Source organism: Perna viridis, chromosome 13 (genome assembly GCF_037379345.1).
Source record: "Perna viridis isolate PV_CMFRI_1.1 ecotype Kerala chromosome 13, ASM3737934v1, whole genome shotgun sequence".
NCBI lineage: Eukaryota > Metazoa > Mollusca > Bivalvia > Mytilida > Mytilidae > Perna > Perna viridis.
In genome coordinates this window covers 11,629,875-11,636,613 of record NC_142457.1, presented here as the reverse complement: position 1 = coordinate 11,636,613, position 6,739 = coordinate 11,629,875, and the positions used below count along the sequence as shown (strand labels likewise).

At 31.5% G+C, this 6,739-nt stretch overlaps 1 long non-coding RNA gene across 3 annotated transcripts; it reads left to right on the top strand.

Moving 5' to 3' along the window:
* The first annotated feature begins 333 nt into the window (after positions 1 to 333).
* Positions 334 to 2,770, top strand: LOC148599580 (uncharacterized). Of its 3 annotated transcripts, none has more exons than XR_015918179.1 (4): positions 334 to 547; positions 1,000 to 1,122; positions 2,095 to 2,182; positions 2,538 to 2,770. It is a non-coding gene; the product is annotated as an uncharacterized LOC148599580 (long non-coding RNA). The 3 variants fall into 3 exon arrangements; XR_015918180.1 differs by having other exon boundaries at positions 2,067 to 2,182; XR_015918178.1 differs by having other exon boundaries at positions 1,000 to 2,182.
* The last annotated feature ends 3,969 nt before the right edge of the window (positions 2,771 to 6,739 follow it).

Here is a 6,739-nt window from a genome sequence, read left to right as displayed (position 1 = left end):
ACTAAGTCTTGATTTCTTTTTCATTCAAATCTAAAATTATTGAATGTATACGGAAACTGATTATATTGATATTTAAGCCACTTCTTTCCGACATATTTTATCTTTAGCAGTTTTTATAAAGTTGATATTTACTGGATCCATTTATATAAGGCAATTCAGTTCTCCTTTATCAAATCCTTCTTTTGTGCAAAAAAAAAAGCCCTCGGTGAAAGCTATATTGCTTTTAAAATCCTCGGTGCACTTAATTATCGAGATAAAGATACATATGTTTCCTACCTTAAGATTATATTGTCCTTATGTATATATTTAGAAGATCCTGTTGTAAGATGAATAGACAATAGAAGACTCACTTGTAACGAGCTCACTATCACGTATCATATGAACAAGTATATAAATACGTCGGACAAGTAAAGTTGCGTGCCCTGTGTCGCAATTGGTAATAATTTTCTTCGATAAGATACAACGACCATGGAATCTCAGATGGTTGCAATCTTCTTATTTTCGTTCTGGGCGTCTCAAGGCCTTACCCACCAAACCAGTAATCAAGGTAATACTATTTGTGAAATTTTATTATTTTATTAACTTCTTCATGATTTTCGGAACAAAATTTGAATATTTTATTGGCTTTTATCATTGGATTTTCACTGTAAACATTTTCATAAATGGCAAATGACCGGTCTGTTCGGATATAATTTAATGACACAACAACGTGTTATCATGAACAGATGTTAAGATGTAATATTAAGGACAATTCATTCATTTTATTTGATACTTTTTCCCATATTTACAAAGTACGAATTGAATAAATCAAGAAGCAAAAGCATCGGCCTGCCTTTTATTTATTTGTATCTTAAATGGAAAAAGGGAATTTTTTTTATCATGACAAACGCAACGACTCAATGCCTTGTCTCTATGATGACCAATAATTATGCATTGAATTATCAATTGACCATACCCTGTGATACGGCTTTCTTATTTATATTTTATTTTCACAAAGAGGTTGCGGACACGGATGGATGACACTCACACACTAATGCTATTTCTTATGTGATACATTTGCTACTTGGAAGGCAAGCCAGGTAAAGTAGAGAATCATCGAGGGGAGTCAAGAATAAATGATAAGTAAATATATTATGAAACAATACAACTGTACGTTGTATGATCTGCAAACAATAGAAGAAAGTAATTACACCTCTCTCACACTAACGCAGTATAACGAGAACATGTATAGTGTATATGTCAAAGAGACAACAACCCCACCTAGATGAAAATGTATATATGCTTTCAAAATTCCAAACTCTATGTTATACAAAGAAATAAATTACATGATTGAGTATTTGATAGGAGATAGGATTAATAATTCGATACAGATATTTTTTTCAAATTACGAAAAAAAGTAAATTGACATTGGTAGTACGTTTTAACAGACAATAACAAATAACACTTCGGGATTTATTATGGTTAATAAACATCTTCAACGAATAAACAATCTGTTTAAATGTATATTTAGTTTTAAGTGTCACATATTGCCTTGTTGTTGTATTGTTTTATCCTTTTTCATATGAATTGAAAGAAATAAAATAAAATACAACATATCGTTAATATTTCAACTGTCAAAGTAAGGTTGTCACAGTGTAATCAAAGGAACCAAGATTATAGCGGAAATCAAAAGAATGAAGATAATAACATACAGAAATTGCGTCTTCTTAAACATCTTACTGTGTAAAAAATGAAATGAATAGGTATGTATCTGTATCAGAATTGTCATTCGAGACTGGTATGTGGAAGGTAATCATCGAAATTCAAATATAATTCATATACAAATGGCATATTGTCATGGAAACTGAATGACATTTGGTTGTCATTGCAGCCTGAATGACATTTGTGTGTCATTGCAGCCTGAATGACATTTGTGTGTCATTGTAGCCTAAATGACATTTGTGTGTCATTGTAGGCTGAATGTCATTTGTGTGTCATTGTAGCCTGAATGACATTTGTATGTCATTGTAGCCTGAATGATATTTGTTGGTAATTGTAGGCTGAATAATATTTGTTTTTCATTGTAGGCTGAACGACATATGTTTGTCATTGTAGGCTTAATATCAGCGAATGAAGATTAATCTTGCGAAGATTGAATCAAACACTGAGAACAGTAGGATTGTTGGGTTCATTCAACATTATTGTAAGAAATATTCATTTAAATGAACTGAAATTTTATTTGAAAATATGAATTGTTGCGAATGATATGTGAAGAGAGTACCGATAATTCTGGTATTTTAGTGTAAATTTATGACGTAACCATGAAAAAAAAAATATTTAAGTTTTCGATGCATGTAGAAATAAAGAATACAGTCGTGTGAAGAGAGAAGCAACAAAATCAACCTTTTTACACAGTTGGCAAATTTTTTGAATTCTAATTTATGATTTGATAAATTGTTGAAATATGTTTTGATAACTATCTAAGCTCACAGTTTATTACTTGTTTTGTGATATCCTTACTGATCTGGCTAAATCACTTTTACTTATGTGCCATTCAGTATACAGAAACAGAGACCTCTTGGATTGGACTCAACGACCGCTACAATGAAAACTCGTTTTCATGGATATCTGACAATACTCCAATTGACTATCAAAATTGGAATCCTGGAGAGCCAAATAATTACACATATAAACAACACTGTGTACAACTGTGGAACAATGAACACTTTCGTTGGGACGATGACACATGTTGTAACAAGAAATTATATATTTGTGAAAAACCTAAATTCAACATAGCAATAAAATAATTTTCATTAGTTTCATTGTTAAAAAAATAATGATAATACAAACATGTGGAGTCGGCCACATATCTTGACCTTAACACGAGGATCGATGTGAAAGAAAAACTATTGACCAAACTATACAACAATGGCGATTACTTTTAATTCCGTACTGTCAATTTGTCTTTATACCAGTGTCAAGAAACAATGAACACATGCTTGGACCATTATTCTAGAACGAATTGCTGATTACTTTGTTTTTACGTATTTTTTGGTAATATATGTTCGTTGTTGTGTGTGCATGTTTTCCCTGCCTAGCCATTTTATATAAAAAAGGTTACTGATGCATGTATTTCATGAGGACCATTTGAAGTCCCGGGTATTTGAAATTGATTTAACATCTTTAAGCACTTGTTAGTCATACGTGCCTTTTTGACAAAATTCAGCCACTTCAGTCAATAACGAACATATTTTATTGCATTTTAATTGTAAACAAGTATACTACGTGTCTGAATATAATATGTTAAAAAACACATTACACAATTTTATGAAAATTCAAGAAAGTCATGTACAGACCCAACAGACAGTGCTAAAAAATACAAGACAAAACAGACAACATTTTAAATAGTGTAAATAATAGATAAGTATTCTATGAGATCGAAAGGAATTCAACAAATCAATTCAACACACAAATTTTGAGTTATACAGTTTGTAAAACATTACATTATATCATCGCTACCCCTCAAAGTAACCTGCATATAATATCGATTTTCTGTACAAGTGGTCTGTATATAGTTTAGGTTTCCAATAGAATAGAGTCATTAGTATAACTTTTGATACATATCTTAACAAAAGAAAGTTACGACAAAATGGGCGCAATTAGAAGGCACAGGCATTTACGAAGTGGGCGCAAATGTTTAGACCAGTGAGCCTCCATAATACGGTTCCTCTCCCGATTAAGTCATTTTAAATTAGACAATGTTCAATACCAGCCACTGTACACTATTTAAAAATATTCTCAATAATACGAAACTAATAAATAAGAAAATAAATGATTTACTTTATAACTCCGCTTTCTTAAAGATTCAATTTGCATTTACAAACATGGTCTGCATTGTAGGGCCAAATTGAATTTAACAACAAATTTCGTGTGAAAAAAAGTAATAGTTAAAAATCTGAATGGATGAAGTATGATGACCAGCAGGAACGGTATTTCCGTGGCATGAAAATAAGAAATTGACACTTCTCGGTAAAAATATAGTAAAAGGAATTAATGTTGAATTTTAACATTGAATATATCCTCTGCAACAAATCTCAGTCCCCTTTATTTCTGCTGTTTCATTAAACCAATCATAGAATAGTCTGTTTAAAAAGTTGGGAATATTTTGAAATATTAACTAATTAATCCTCCTCCAATGTACCACTTGCTGTTCAACAACCCCACTCACCACCCTTGCTAATACCTTAAATTGTCACGACTTTGAGCTTGTTCGTGTAATATATTGTTTAGAGGTGCTTCCTGTGTCAAATGAACCCCAAATAGAGTTAAGAGGGGCAAATCTTCTATTATAAAAATCCCAAAATCTGAAAAAAATACATCAAGTTAATCCAGCCATAGCTTTAAGCTAAATACATGTTCATAAGAATGTAAGAAATGTTCCTTATGTTCGATTGAAAGTCTAAATTGGGAATGTTGAAGTCTGTAATTCTTGGTCGTAAAAAATTACTGATTAAATATTAATGCGTAAATTTAAATTTCTTGTCCAAAAATCTTTTTTCACTTTTTTGCATGTCTCATCTGGGTACTCGCTTATCCGTTTCAAACACCGTTTATAGAAATATTTTCATGACTGCTTATCATTAGCCTTAACATTAAAATATTTTCTACAATTTCAGTCAGACCTTGTCAAATAATATTTTTATTCTCTCACGTATATGGAACAGCACACATTTTGTTAAATCTTCATAGCTAAATAAGTATTTATTCAATACCAATACTAGCAGTACGAGTTCGAGTTCCGCAGACAGAACGGCTAAAGATTTGCTTTAGGGTAAGGAACATAACTATAGAAATCGGTGAAATGTTTGTGTCATATTCAATTTCACAAAACACTATTAAGCTTTCATTTGAAATAGAATGGAATCAATCAAAGTTGCTTTGATCCTTACATGATATTGATGTCAAATGCTAAAAAGAAACGTTCCAATGATTTGCAAGAGTTGTGTCCCTTACCCTAGGTCTACCTCTTTAAAGGAACTTTTACATTATAGATATTTCTTTTAATACCATGTTTTGGCATTTATCATGTTTGCTTATTATAGTAAAACTACAAGCAATCCTGTCTTTATATATAGGCATAGATCTTCAATAATGTTTTAAGGGAGAATTCTTGTGTGTTGACATAACATACGAACGCAACCTATCTATTTGATTTTTGCGATAAAGGAGAGACAATCTTGATTAATTTCATCGATAAAATCGTATGTTCATGTGAAGAATGTTGGATACAGCTCTAGAGTGGTACTAACTTACATAGCATATTATATATAATATCCCCCTGTCCTATCCTGGTTCTTCGTTGAGGATTCCCTATTCCCATATAGTAATCCCCCATAGAATCCCAATGCATACTTCGTATTGAACACTTACATTTTCAAATCAAAATTTTCCATTTTGAAATTCTTCAACATTAAAACTGTCATTTTCAATCAAATTTAATATATTTTGATATCAAGAAATACTTTAAACACTGATTATCCCATTTTCTGCATTCAATACCCACATCCAACCAAGAAATACCCCCATCCTCTTTCCCATCTACCATATCCAATTTCCGATCCCCAATATACCAAAGAATCGGACGTTTTACCCATACCAGTACTGTATATTGGCCACGTTAATGATTAATACATTTCATACAAGAAACAATCTCAAAGTATAGCATCCCGAGATAGACCAAAACATCAAGTTATACTATTGGATTATTATATTTGTCTTCATTTAGGCTTCATCCTACATTTGAGTAAACATTTGTATTGCTCAGTATAATATATGTATTCAAAACACATTATTGCTTGTCTGAGGACATTACATCTGACAATTTAAAAAAGAAGTTGCCCACATTTTAAGGTACCTGTTTTAACCAGTCACGTTAATGAACATTTTTCTAGGTGATCAAAAATTTCTTTTGTTTTGATTGCTTGATACAATTGCCTAAATCTAACAATAATTATACTGTAACATAAGTCAAAGCTGTGAACATAACCATTCAGACAAACAAAAAATAAGTTTTTAGAAGTAAAAACTCATATCCAGTCTGGCAATTATGAGGCTGTTTCTCATTTGTACAGTTCATAATTTACGAAAAAGACTTATTCTATACTAAGTATACATTCATGATTCATTGCATAAGTGCAAGTTTATTACCATCAATTTCAGGTAGTCTGAAATAAGCGAAAAATCAAAGGAGTACTTTAAGCTTTCCAATGTATGAAAGAGTTTTTACATCACATTGTTCCTTTCCCTCAACGTATATAACAAACGCGTGCTTCTCAATAAAAAATTCACAGGTATGCATAATCAGAACACTCGTGAAATGACATTTCTTTGATATGTGTTATCTTTAATTAATTTGGTAAAAGTCTATATTTCTTGATGAAAAAATAATTCAAAATCAACTTCCAAATATACAGAACAGTGTGGTGGATTTGTTTTTTAACAAACGGTCGGCTTTCCAAAGGGAACAAATGTGCTCTTCCACTTGGTGACCTATTCCTTCACTCTTATGAGACTGCTTTTATAGTTGATCTCATCCGTAAGAAAGAACATCGTTTCGCCAGATCCTTTTTTCTCAGTTTCCAGCTATATAGATGACGGATTATTGTGAAAACTGATTTGTTCAACGTGTAATATTTTTCTTTCCTCTTTCGTCTACCCCGGATTTGACTTTTTATGTGGAACTTGGGTGTTTCTAGAAAAA